We start from the raw sequence: 15,234 nt of genomic DNA, 5'->3' as shown, positions 1-15,234 counted from the left end.
GCAGAACAGGGATGGCACCGGGGTGCACAGAGGGAAGGGGTTCACTAGGTAAATGCCAACCTCTCTATGTCTGTGCCATGTGGTCGGACCCTCTGCCCTGGATGACACATGACAGAGCTCTGCAGGGGGCAGGGGGCATCGAGATTCTGGGGTGCAGAGATCCTGCTATAAAGGGGGGGGCAGTGCCAGTGCCAAATGGTGCAGTAAATCTGCTGGGCACAAGTGGAGGGTGAGAGGCGCCCAGTGATACCCCCGGGGTCCGCAGGGTAATCCCCCAGCCTGTACATGGCAGGGGGTGCGCCAGGCGCTGCCCACCTCCTCCGCTCCGTCCTTCGCATTATGCAGATTTTTTCAGCTCATTTATTTTTAAACCGTTTCTTCTTTCTTCTTGGATATTTGCAGTGAGATCTCATCCTCCGCTCCAACTCTGCCGAGAATCTCACAGAACTCGCTGCTGGCGAAGAGAACACCGGAGGATTGAGGGAATCTGTCCCAGCCGCTGCATGCCCGGCCATGTGCCAAGGATTTCATGGACATGTGTGTGATTTCACTGTCTCTGCTTACTGCCAGGGAATAGAAAGATTTGCATTTTGGAAAATCTCTAAAGAATAATTACTTCTCACTCTGTATATACAGTGGGGGTCATTTATTAAGGGCCCGATTCGCGTTTTCCCGACGTGTTACCCGAATATTTCCGATTTGCGCCGCTTGTACTTAAATTGCCCCGGGATTTTGGCGCACGCGATCGGATTGTGGCGCATCGGCGCTGGCATGCGCGCGACGGAAATCGGGGGGCGTGGCCGAACGAAAACCCGACGTATTCGGAAAAACCGCCGCATTTAAAAACCGAAAATGTGTCGCATAAGGACCGCTTACCTTCACCTGGTCCAGCTCGGTGCATTCCGGCGCGATGAGTTTACTTTCAGCGCAGCAGCGCCACCTGGTGGACGGCGGAAGAACTACCTTATTAAATCCCGGCCGGACCCGAATCCAGAGCGGAGAAGCCGCCGCTGGAACGCGAATGGACCGGGTAAGTAAATTTGCCCCAGTATGTAGTAATCACCAGAGCTCCCCCTAGTGGTGGTGTATATATAATATATAGGAATCTCCTGAGCTCCCCCTAGATCATACATGACATTACTTATCCTGTACTGATCCTGAGTTATATCCTGTATTATACCCCAGAGCTGCACTCACTATTCTGCTGCTGGTGCAGTCACTGTGTACATACATGACATTACTTGTCCTGTACTGATCCCGAGTTACATCCTGTATTATACCCCAGAGCTGCACTCACTATTCTGCTGCTGGTGCAGTCACTGTGTACATACATCACATTACTTATCCTGTACTGATCCTGAGTTACATCCTGTATTATACCCCAGAGCTGCACCCACTATTCTGCTGCTGGTGCAGTCACTGTGTACATACATGACATTACTTATCCTGTACTGATCCTGAGTTACATTCTGTATTATACTCCAGAGCTGCACTCACTATTCTGCTGCTGGTGCAGTCACTGTGTATATATATGACATTACTTATCCTGTACTGATCCTGAGTTACATCCTGTATTATACCCCAGAGCTGCACTCTCTATTCTGCTGCTGGTGCAGTCACTGTGTACATACATGACATTACTTATCCTGTACTGATCCTGAGTTACATTCTGTATTATACCCCAGAGCTGCACTCACTATTCTGCTGCTGGTGCAGTCACTGTGTACATACATGACATTACTTATCCTGTACTGATCCTGAGTTACATCCTGTATTATACTCCAGAGCTGCACTCACTATTCTGCTGCTGGTGCAGTCACTGTGTATATATATGACATTACTTATCCTGTACTGATCCTGAGTTACATCCTGTATTATACCCCAGAGCTGCACTCTCTATTCTGCTGCTGGTGCAGTCACTGTGTACATACATGACATTACTTATCCTGTACTGATCCTGAGTTACATCCTGTATTATACCCCAGAGCTGCACTCACTATTCTGCTGCTGGTGCAGTCACTGTGTACATACATGACATTACTTATCCTGTACTGATCCTGAGTTACATCCTGTATTATACTCCAGAGCTGCACTCACTATTCTGCTGCTGGTGCAGTCACTGTGTACATACATGACATTACTGATCCTGTACTGATCCTGAGTTACATCCTGTATTATACCCCAGAGCTGCACTCACTATTCTGCTGCTGGTGCAGTCACTGTGTATATACATGACATTACTTATCCTGTACTGATCCTGAGTTATATCCTGTATTATACCCCAGAGCTGCACTCACTATTCTGCTGCTGGTGCAGTCACTGTGTACATACATGACATTACTTATCCTGTACTGATCCTGAGTTACATTCTGTATTATACCCCAGAGCTGCACTCACTATTCTGCTGCTGGTGCAGTCACTGTGTACATACATGACATTACTTATCCTGTACTGATCCTGAGTTACATCCTGTATTATACTCCAGAGCTGCACTCACTATTCTGCTGCTGGTGCAGTCACTGTGTATATATATGACATTACTTATCCTGTACTGATCCTGAGTTACATCCTGTATTATACCCCAGAGCTGCACTCTCTATTCTGCTGCTGGTGCAGTCACTGTGTACATACATGACATTACTTATCCTGTACTGATCCTGAGTTACATCCTGTATTATACCCCAGAGCTGCACTCACTATTCTGCTGCTGGTGCAGTCACTGTGTACATACATGACATTACTTATCCTGTACTGATCCTGAGTTACATCCTGTATTATACTCCAGAGCTGCACTCACTATTCTGCTGCTGGTGCAGTCACTGTGTACATACATGACATTACTGATCCTGTACTGATCCTGAGTTACATCCTGTATTATACCCCAGAGCTGCACTCACTATTCTGCTGCTGGTGCAGTCACTGTGTACATACATGACATTACTTATCCTGTACTGATCCTGAGTTACATCCTGTATTATACCCCAGAGCTGCACTCACTATTCTGCTGGTGCAGTCACTGTGTACATACATGACATTACTTATCCTGTACTGATCCTGAGTTACATCCTGTATTATACTCCAGAGCTGCACTCACTATTCTGCTGCTGGTGCAGTCACTGTGTACATACATGACATTACTTATCCTGTACTGATCCTGAGTTACATCCTGTATTATACTCCAGAGCTGCACTCACTATTCTGCTGCTGGTGCAGTCACTGTGTACATACATGACATTACTTATCCTGTACTGATCCTGAGTTACATCCTGTATTATACCCCAGAGCTGCACTCACTATTCTGCTGCTGGTGCAGTCACTGTGTACATACATGACATTACTTATCCTGTACTGATCCTGAGTTACATCCTGTAAATCTTTTATTTTATATGAAAGTGAAAAACATAACAATAATAAACATAAATGAAGCCATAACTTCTGGCAAAAGAATTATAAAAGAACAAATATAAACGAAAATAAACTTACAAAACCTCCTGGCCCAGCCACACACACAGCACACACTCAGCATGAAAACAAACAAAACCTTCAACCAGTCCCACCACCTAATTTTTTTTTTTTTTTTTTTTTTAAATCGAAATACACACAAATAAATAAACAATAAATAAACACAGAAATAACAATGAATATAACTGAAATAGCATTAATAACACTAATAACATTAAATATAACTAACTAAATCCCACGCCCATCACCCTCCCCCCCAGACACTGGTCTAACGTCCAAAGTCCGCGCTATATAGTCCAGACCAGTGCCCAGGATCGTACAGTCCAAGTCCCGTCCACCCCCCTCCCAACCTAACACCCTAACACCAACACCCCAAAACCAACCAACCTATATACGCACAAGAACTATAACTACATATAACACAAGATACAAACACATTAAACATATATCAAAACCACATAAAGCCCAGGTTCGGCGCCTGCAAGCCCAACATCACTATAACCTCAGATACAAAACAAAAATCTACAGTGCAGCATCAGCCCAACACCAGGAGAGGAGATGACAGACTAAGGGACACTAAAGGAGAACCCCCTCCAAAGGAGAGTGGCCCTCCCCGTGCCCAGCCTCTCATACTCCAGAGAGCGCACCTTCACCAGGAGGGGAGAGGACAGACTAAGGGACACTAAGGACAGAGGCCCTCCACGTGCCCAGCCTCTCATACTCCAGAGAGCGCACCTTCACCAGGGGGGAGAGGACAGACTAAGGGACACTAAGGAGAGAGGCCTTCCCCGTGTCCAGCCTCTCATACTCCAGAGAGCGCACCTTCACCAGGAGGGGAGAGGACAGACTAAGGGACACTAAGGAGAGAGGCCCTCCCCGTGCCCAGCCTCTCATACTCCAGAGAGCGCACCTTCACCAGGAGGGGAGAGGACAGACTAAGGGACACTAAGGAGAGAGGCCCTCCCCGTGCCCAGCCTCTCATACTCCAGAGAGCGCACCTTCACCAGGAGGGGAGAGGACAGACTAAGGGACACTAAGGAGAGAGGCCCTCCCTGTGCCCAGCCTCTCATACTCCAGAGAGCGCACCTTCACCAGGGGGGAGAGGACAGACTAAGGGACACTAAGGAGAGAGGCCCTCCCCGTGCCCAGCCTCTCATACTCCAGAGAGCGCACCTTCACCAGGAGGGGAGAGGACAGACTAAGGGACACTAAGGAGAGAGGCCCTCCCCGTGCCCAGCCTCTCATACTCCAGAGAGCGCACCTTCACCAGGTCACCCAGAATGTTCCTAACCACCTCATCCACCGGGAGGATTTTACGCTGCGTCGATACTAAACACCGTGCGTCCACGTGTGGTACCTGACCACTAAACTGACTAGGAATAAAGTGCAGCGGTCCCGGCCACCCAGGCCTCTGAATGCTCCATAGGCCCACTCCGCATAGGAGAGACCGGCCAACCCGGGCCAATGGATGGAAGCGCCCACCCGGTTGTACACCTCTGTGTTAAAGGGGCACTGAAGTAGGAAGTGGTCCATGCTCTCCAGCAGGCCACCGCACTCCTTCCGGGGACAACCCCTTTCCTCAGAGCTCCTACACTTCAGATTGTCCCTCACACACAGCTTTCCATGGAAGCAGCGCCAAGTCAAGTCCCAAAACTTCAAGGGGATCCTGATGGAATTCAAAAGACCTAAACCCACCCCCAGATCCCGACTTGGGCAATCCCTGAGGGCCAGAGGCTTCTGGAAATGGGTCAACAGAACCCTTTTGTCAAGGAGTTTCCTCGACATGGTCCTGATCTCCCACATTCCCAGACCCCACCGGCGAATCACCTTCAGAACCGGGGTAGCGTAAGCCGGAAGATGCCCATGCAGTGTGCGAAGATCCTTCACTTGTCCTCCTGTCTCCCATTCCTGGAAGAAAGGCCGAAACCATCCCCTGCAGGAGTATACCCACGGAGCAGCCCATCCCCTACAGGAGTATACCCACGGAGGAGCCCATCCCCTACAGGAGTATACCCACAGAGCAGCCCATCCCCTGCAGGAGTATACCCACAGAGGAGCCCATCCCCTACAGGAGTATACCCACGGAGGAGCCCATCCCCTACAGGAGTATACCCACGGAGCAGCCCATCCCCTGCAGGAGTATACCCACAGAGGAGCCCATCCCCTGCAGGAGTATACCCACGGAGCAGCCCATCCCCTACAGGAGTATACCCACGGAGGAGCCCATCCCCTACAGGAGTATACCCACGGAGCAGCCCATCCCCTGCAGGAGTATACCCACAGAGGAGCCCATCCCCTACAGGAGTATACCCACGGAGGAGCCCATCCCCTACAGGAGTATACCCACGGAGGAGCCCATCCCCTACAGGAGTATACCCACGGAGGAGCCCTCTCTTTCCAGAGGTTTGCTACATTGATCTTAAGAAAGGTATTCACTAGGAACACCACAGGGTTGACCATACACAACCCTCCTTGTCTCCTCGTGCGGTAAGTAACCTCCCTCTTGATAAGGTTCAGCCTATTCCCCCATAACAGCTGGAAGAACAGACTGTAGACCCGAGTCCAGAGGGGTTCTGGCAACATGCACACACTGCCCAGATATATAAGCAACGGGAGCAGGTAAGTTTTGATCAGATTAACCCTTTCTCTGAGGGTCAAAGACCAACCCTTCCACTGGTCCACCCTCTGAGCGGCGATCTTAAGCCTGCCGTCCCAGTTTTGCATGGGGTAATCCCCCTGGCCAAATTCGATGCCGAGAACTTTGGCAGAGTCTTGGGGCCCTAGAAGAGTGTTCGGGAGATCAAAGCCTGGACCTCCCTCTCCCAGCCAGAGACTCTCACACTTATCCCGGTTGATCTTGGACCCAGAAGCCTCTGAGTAGCGGTCAACTTCTGACATCACCCATTGCGCCTCCCCTCTTGAGGACACAAAAACAGTGACGTCATCGGCGTACGCTACCACCCTTAGAGTGGCTTCCGGTGCTGCCCGGTCCATCCCGACTCCCACTAACGGCCCACGATCAACCCTCCTAAGGAATGGGTCAATCGTGAACACGTATAAAAGTGGGCTCAGAAGACAACCCTGGCGAACACCAGACCCGACCTCAAAAGAGCGGCCAATCCAACCGTTCACAAGCGGGAAACTCTCTGCCCCTGCGTACAAAACTTTCAGCCAATTGACAAACCCACCCGGCAGGCCATACCTCAGAAGGACAGACCAGAGGTACTCGTGGTTAACCCGATCAAACGCTTTTGCCTGATCCAAGGACAGCAAGTACCCCTTCCAGTTACCAGCCCTGCCCTGCTCCACTGCCTCCCGGACACAAAGCACAGCACTAAATGTACTGCGGCCTGGAACAGAGCAGTGCTGGGTCCCCGAAAGGAGCCGGGGTGCAAACTGCACCAGCCGATTAAACAGCACCTTTGCCAAAACCTTTCTGTCCGTATTGAGAAGCGCTATGGGACGCCAGTTCTCAATACGAGATCGGTCCTTACCCTTTGACAGGATGATCAGGGCAGACCTCCTCATTGACTTCGGCAGAGTGCCCGAGGAAAGACACTCATTATATACCTCAGTCAAGAGGGGAACCAAGGCGTCCTTAAAGGTCTTATAAAACTCAGATGTTAAGCCATCCGGACCCGGCGATTTCTTGAGGGCGAGCCCTTCAATCGCCCGTCTGACTTCCTCTTCCCTAATCATCTCTGTCAAAACATCAAGGGAGGGGTCTACTCCTGGCTCAGGGACAGTTTCAGCCAGGAAAGCCGACATCACATCCCGATCTAGATCCCTCCTGCCCAAGAGGTGTGAGTAGAAGGATCTGACGACCTCCAGAATCCCTGATCTGGACCTTTTCAGGGATCCCGTACTGTCAACCAGTCCTGTGACAACTTTACCATTCACTGACATCTTGCAGTTTCTGTAAGGGTCGGGCGAGCGGTACTTCCCGTAATCCCTCTCAAAAACCAAAGATGCGTGTCTATCGTACTGACACCTCTTCAGCAAGGATTTCACTCTGGAGATGTCCTCACGACTACCTCCAGTCGAGACGAGGTGCTCGAGTTTCCTCCTCAGGCCCTGATACAGGCGGTACCTGTCCAGGCTCCTGAGGCTCGAGAGCTGGCGGAAGAATCTCGCCACCCTTTTCTTGAGCATCTCCCACCACTCTGACTTACTGCTACAAAGGCCCAGCAATGGTACCTGGCTCTGAAGAAAGTCCTCAAAGGATTGTCTTATCTCTGCTTCTTCCAGGAGAGACGAATTGAGCTTCCAGTAGCCTCTTCCCATCCGGGGGGTCTCTGTAACATTCAGAGAAAACAAAATTAAACAGTGGTCGGAGAACTCCACCTCAACAACGGACACTGCTGAAGAAATGGCTTCCTCCTTTAAATAAAACCTGTCTATTCTAGACCTGCAGCTACCCCTATAATAGGTGAACCCCGCGTGGTCTGGGGTGTGCCGGATGTGGACATCCACCAGGCGAGCCTCACTGGCTATGCTATTAAGAGCGACGCTATCATAAGTCAGCTTGTCTCTGGAACCTCCCCTATCCTGGGACCTCGTGACAGCATTGAAGTCCCCTCCAAAGACCACCTGCCGACTTGTAAAAAGGTAGGGCTTGATCCTCATAAAGAGACACTTCCTGTCCCACTTGGACTGGGGACCATAGATGTTAATAAGACGAAGTTCTTGTCCCTTCATGAGGACATCCAGGATCAGGCACCTCCCCATTTCTAACTCAATAACTCGTCGGCATTCTACCGGTGCGGTAAAAAGGACCGCCACTCCGCTATACGGCTCGGCCGCAAGAGACCAATAGGAAGGCCCGTGTCTCCATTCCCTCTTAGCTTTAAACACGGCCGCCAAATCTGGCAGCCTGGTCTCCTGCAAAAATAAAATGTCGGCTTCAACACGGCCGAGAAAATCAAAGGCCGCAAATCTAGCCGCATCAGACTTAATGCTGGCGACATTAATGGACGCCAGTGTCAACGGAGTGGGTGCCGCCATCATGAGTGATTGAGTTAGACGGCTTTTTTCTTACTATTCCCCTTCCCTCTACTGTCCTCTGAGGATGATCCCTTTTCCCTTTTCCCTTCAGAATTGGGGCAACTTCTTTTTAACGAAATTGAGGTGTCCATGTTATTACTGGCCCCCAAGGACCCACCCGGACCACCCTCTCCTTCGTCCTTGTCTCCTGACTCTGAGTCAGTCTCCCACTCTGAGGACCCAGCATCCCCAGAGGATAGAGACTCGGCGCCCCCTGCAGGCTGCTCCACCGCCACCTCCAGAACCCCACCCTCAGCCTCTCTTCCCGAGGAGGCGATCTCATCGAGGGTGAGGAACCGGTTGGAAAGCTCAACCAGAGGGGAGGAAGTTTTCCCTTCCTTAGGTACCTTAGATAGGCCGCGTTTTTTCTTTTTCTGCTTGCGCTTATTTTCTAGCCAAATCCTGTTATCCTCATCCATACTCTCATAATGGGAGGACGTGGAGGACATGGCACCTTTCTCGCGCTCCATCCTCCTGACCTCCTCATCCAACTCATCATCCCTCAGGGCCTCAGTAGCATGACCAGCCTCTGAGGAAGGACCAAGGGTCACCCCAGCAACCTGAGGCTTCCCCAGTTCTCTCCCTTTTTGTCTGGCTTCAAGCCGCCTCAACTGAGAAGGTGACTTATTCTTGCTTTTCTTCACAGGCCCCTCAGCTCCTCCACCTCTGCTGGTACCTTCCCCAGCAGAAGCAACCTCATGGCTCTCCTCCACTGGGGTCACAACCGCATTGGCAAAGGAGCGAGGACAACGGCTGAAAGGGTGACCGAGCTCACCACACAGGTTACACCTAATGTCCTTACAGGATGCAGCGAGATGACCTAGCCCACCACACAAAGCGCACTTCTGCACTTGGCAGCTGGCGCTAAAGTGTGTGGGGTCACCGCACCTGTGACAGACCTTCGGCTGCCCCTGGTAGAAAATCAGGATTCTGTCCCGCCCAAGAAAGGCTGAAGAAGGAATGTGGGCGACTGTGCCGCCTGAACACTTCAACTTCATCATGAAGGTCCAGGCCCCAGACCAAATGCCAAATTCATCGCGGTTTTTCTGAGGTACCTGTACAACCTCACCATAACGACTTAGCCAAGTCATGATGTCCATGCAAGAAAGTGACTCGTTACGGGTCAAAACGGTCACTTTCTTGACTGCGTTTTGGCGAGACACTGCTTGCACAGCAAAGTCTCGCCATGCGGGCTCGTTCTTTGCCAGCTCATAATTCGACCAGAAGAGCTCTAAGCCCTCCGGCCGGACAAAGCTGACATCGAACTCCGGAGTACCATAAGGATGTATCAGGGCAAAGATGTCACTAGCCCTGAAGTTCATCTTCAGGAGAAGCTCCACCACCCTTGACCTGGGTGGGCATGCGTCACTGCCCCTCCAGCGAAGACGAACCACATTCCTACGGGCAGCTCCGGGCCCGGTTGTGGGTAAAGACCATACAGTCTCTCCCCCCCTTTTCTCTTGGAAGGAAGAAGGACCGATCAACCTCTCTCCCCTCTACAGTGATTGACTTTTCCCCTCTCCTGAGAGCCTCCAGAAGACGCCTTTGCAAAACGCTATTCCCAGAGCCAGGAGACAAGGAGTTAACCCCACTTGCCCCAGCGGTGACACTCGCATAGCTCCTTATGGGAGCGGCCACCACTGGGGGTGCAGATGGATCAGCACAAACCACATGATTAACCCCCTCACCACCATCCACCACTCCCACACTCACCACACTATGTACATTACTGTCTCGCTTCCCTCGCTTCCTTGCATCACTCACACAAGCTGGGCCAGGAGGACCTGGGGTTGCCTCAGCGTCACTGGACACTGGGGGTAGAGCCACCTCCATAGCTGATTCAGCCTGAGAAGAGGCAGCTCCAACCCCGATCTTACTTGTGCCCTCTGCCTCATTGGCATTAACCCCTTGTTGTCCCGCAGTTTTTCTAAGGTTGGAGCATCGCTGCTCGCTGGATGAAAGAGGCCTCCTGTCTTTATTTACTCCGGACAGTCTCTTTGTGCCATCTCCAGGGTCAGATGCACCAATACAAAATAACACCTCTCCTGCGCCCTTTCCTGCAGGCTGCACAGGACGCTTGGGAGGCGCCGCACCACAAGCCCCAGCAGCCCCATCACACTGCCGCTGCTCACCGGACCTAGCAGCAGCCACAGTGCTAGGGACTACAGGAGCCACCGCCACTGCCCCTGGCACAGGGCCACCCCCCCCTCCCACTGGGGGACAGCGCACAATACCAGGACCTGCTGGATCGCCCTCACTGTCCGGCCTTTCGGCCGATGCCTTCCCTGCACCATCCTTGCTACTACAAACAAGGCTGGTGCTCTGCGCCATGATGGAACGTGGCTTTGCAATCTCCCCGCACCCTGGCACCGAGTCCACTGCAGGATTCGTGCTGGGCTGGGTAACGGGGCCTACACGACAGGCTGACACTGCTGCCCGCCCGGAGGAAACAGGGAGGGGACGAAACACCAGATTCACCTCCTGAAACGCCTTGATCTTCCTGGCTCTCTTCTTTCTCTTTAGGTCGTCATCTGGCATATCATCGCCGAAGGAGAAGTTCTGGAGGTGAACTGGGGACTCAAGCTGACGGATCTGAGCCATTAGCGCCCCCCCCTGGCCGCTGTCATCACTTTCCTCCTCCAGGTTGGCAGAGCCGCAGCCTGATGGTAATGGCGCTTGCTCTGCAGGCAGCCTGTCGTGCGAGGCCTGCTGGTGTTGGTGCAGGCCACCAGACGGACACGGCAGGTCTTCCTCATCCTCCTCATCATCGCCATCATCCGCCTTGATCTGAAGCCCCTTCAGCTTTCTCAGCTTCTCCTGGCGCATTTCATCAAACCGGGCGTCGTTTTCTAATTTCTCACGAAACGGACCGCTGTTTTCACGGATAAGCCGACGCTTCTCCTCCAGAGCGGTGACCTCGGCTTTAAGCCTGTTGATGGTGATAAGAAGATCAGGCTTCTTCTTCTTATTGGCCACCCCCGCTAGGGCCACGGTCTCCCTTATCTCCTCCTGGAGCCTCCTCAGCGCTTTTCCAGCTTCCTCGTACTCACGGAGGTGCTCAGCAATCCGGGAGCCATAGATGGCAGTAGACTCCCGGGCCTTAAGTTCACCCCATGCTTTTTGCACACCTCCGTGAGCACCCAGCTTTTCAGCTGAACCACCCAGCTTTCCCGCACAGTCACTCAGCTTTCCAGGAGGAGCACTCAGGCTGATGTTACTTGCCTTGATCTTCTGTGAACCGGAGACCTTGCGGCTTCCCTGGGTCTTGGGGGTGGCAGCCGAGGTCACATCGCTGCGTCCTTGGCTCCGGGCAGATCTTCTTACCTGCGCTTTGGCCGGTAACTGGCTTCTCCTGCCCCCCGCCGGCCTGGTCCGGGAGGCAGAAGCCTGGGATTTTCCTGGCTCACTCATCCCAGTAACCCACTCCCTCCCTGGGGAGGAGAGAGCAGGCCTGGGTGGATGGAGATTGCTCCAGGTGGTGCAGGAGCTCAGCAGCACACAACCACACCCACAGCAGTTCACAGCAAAATGAGTCAGCACGAACTATTCTGCTGCTGGTGCAGTCACTGTGTACATACATGACATTACTTGTCCTGTACTGATCCCGAGTTACATCCTGTATTATACTCCAGAGCTGCACTCACTATTCTGTTGCTGGTGCAGTCACTGTGTACTTACATGACATTACTTATCCTGTACTGATCCTGAGTTACATCCTGTATTATACTCCAGAGCTGCACTCACTATTCTGCTGCTGGTGCAGTCACTGTGTACATACATGATATTACTTATCCTGTACTGATCCGGAGTTACATCCTGTATTATACTCCAGAGCTGCACTCACTATTCTGTTGCTGGTGCAGTCACTGTGTACTTACATGACATTACTTATCCTGTACTGATCCTGAGTTACATCCTGTATTATACTCCAGAGCTGCACTCACTATTCTGCTGCTGGTGCAGTCACTGTGTACATACATGACATTACTTATCCTGTACTGATCCGGAGTTACATCCTGTATTATACCCCAGAGCTGCACTCACTATTCTGCTGCTGGTGCAGTCACTGTGTACATACATGACATTACTTATCCTGTACTGATCCTGAGTTACATCCTGTAAATCTTTTATTTTATATAAAAATGAAAAACATAACAACAATAAACATAAATGAAGCCATAACTTCTGGCAAAATAATTACAACAAATATAATCAAAAATAAACTTACAAAACCTCCTGGCCCAGCCACACACTCTCACCACACACTCAGCATGCGAACAACCAAAACCCTCACACAGTCCCACCACCTAATTTTTTTTTTTTTTTTTTTTTTAATAATTTTTTTTTTTTTTTTTACACATATACACACATATATATATACACATACATACACACACACATATATACACACACACATATATATATATATATATATATACACACATACACATTTTTTTTTTTTTTCCCCCATAAATAACTAAAGAATACACAGCAAAAAAAAGACATAAAACAGGAAATAAAAACATTAAATATAACTAACTAAATCCCACGCCCATCACCCTCCCCCCAGACACTGGTCTAACGTCCAAAGTTCGCGCTATATAGTCCAGACCAGTGCCCAGGATCATACTGTCCAAATCCCGTCCACCCCCCTCCCAACCTAACACCCTAACACCAACACCCCAAAACCAACCAAGCTATATACACACAAGAACTATAACTACATAAATACACAATGTACACAAAATACAAACACATTAAACAAATCAACATAACAAAACCAAACCACATAAAGCCCAGGTTCGGCGCCTGCAAGCCGCTACATCACTATAACCTCAGATACAAAACAAAAATCTACAGTGTCAGCTTCAGCCCAACACCAGGAGAGGAGATGACAGACTAAGGGACACTAAAGGAGAACCCCCTCCAAAGGAGAGAGGCCCTCCCCGTGCCCAGCCTCTCATACTCCAGAGAGCGCACCTTCACCAGGTCACCCAGAATGTTCCTAACCACCTCATCCACCGGGAGGATTTTACGCTGCGTCGATACTAAGCACCGTGCGTTCCACGTGTGGTACCTGACCACTAGACTAACTAGGAATAACGTGCAGCGGTCCCGGCCACCCAGGCCTCTGAATGCTCCATAGGCCCACTCCGCATAGGAGAGACCGGCCAACCCGGGCCAATGGATGGAAGCGCCCACCCGGTTGTACACCTCTGTGTTATAGGGGCACTGAAGCAGGAAGTGGTCCATGCTCTCCAGCAGGCCACCGCACTCCTCCCGGGGACAACCCCTTTCCTCAGAGCTCCTACACTTCAGATTGTCCCTCACACACAGCTTTCCATGGAAGCAGCGCCAAGTCACGTCCCAAAACTTCAAGGGGATCCGGATAGAATTCAATAAACTCAAACCCACCCCCCGATCCCGACTTGGGCAATCCCTGAGGGCCAGAGGCTTCTGGAAATGGGTCAACAGAACCCTTTTGTCAAGGAGTTTCCTCGACATGGTCCTGATCTCCCACATTCCCAGACCCCACCGGCGAATCACCTTCAGAACCGGGGTAGCGTAAGCCGGAAGATGCCCATGTGGTGTACGGAGATCCTTCACTCGCCCTCCTGTCTCCCATTCCTGGAAGAAAGGCCGAAACCATCCCCTGCAGGAGTATACCCACGGAGCAGCCCATCCCCTACAGGAGTATACCCACGGAGGAGCCCATCCCCTACAGGAGTATACCCACAGAGCAGCCCATCCCCTGCAGGAGTATACCCACGGAGGAGCCCTCTCTTTCCAGAGGTTTGCTACATTGATCTTAAGAAAGGTATTCACTAGGAACACCACAGGGTTGACCATACACAACCCTCCTTGTCTCCTCGTGCGGTAAGTAACCTCCCTCTTGATTAGGTTCAGCCTATTCCCCCATAACAGCTGAAAGAACAGACTGTACACCCGAGTCCAGAGGGGTTCTGGCAACATGCACACACTGCCCAGATATATCAGCAATGGGAGCAGGTAAGTTTTAATCAAGTTCACCCTTTCCCTGAGGGTCAAAGACCAACCCTTCCACTGGTCCACCTTCTGGGCGGCGATCTTAAGCCTGCCATCCCAGTTTTGCATGGGGTAATCCCCCTGGCCAAATTCGATGCCGAGAACTTTGGCAGAGTCTTGGGGCCCTGGAAGAGTGTCCGGGAGATCAAAGCCTGGATCCCCCTCTCCCAGCCAGAGACTCTCACACTTATCCCGGTTGATCTTGGACCCAGAAGCCTCTGAGTAGCGGTCAACCTCTGACATCACCCATTGCGCCTCCCCTCTCGAGGACACAAAAACGGTGACATCATCGGCATAAGCTACCACCCTTAGAGTGGCTTCCGGTGCCGCCTGGTCCATCCCGACTCCCACCAACGGCCCACGATCAACCCTCCTAAGGAATGGGTCAATCGCGAACACGTATAAAAGTGGGCTCAGAGGACAACCCTGGCGGACACCAGACCCAACCTCAAAAGAGCGGCCAATCCAACCGTTCACAAGCGGGAAACTCTCTGCCCCTGCATACAAAACTTTCAGCCAATTGACAAACTCCCCCGGCAGGCCATACCTCAGAAGGACAGACCAGAGGTACTCGTGGTCAACCCGATCAAACGCTTTTGCCTGATCCAAGGACAGCAAGTACCCCTTCCAGTTACCAGCCCTGCCCTGCTCCACTGCCTCCCGAACACAAAGCACAGCACTAAA

This window comes from Engystomops pustulosus, chromosome 10, assembly GCF_040894005.1.
Source record: "Engystomops pustulosus chromosome 10, aEngPut4.maternal, whole genome shotgun sequence".
Classification (NCBI taxonomy): domain Eukaryota; kingdom Metazoa; phylum Chordata; class Amphibia; order Anura; family Leptodactylidae; genus Engystomops; species Engystomops pustulosus.
This window is presented reverse-complemented; position numbering follows the sequence as displayed.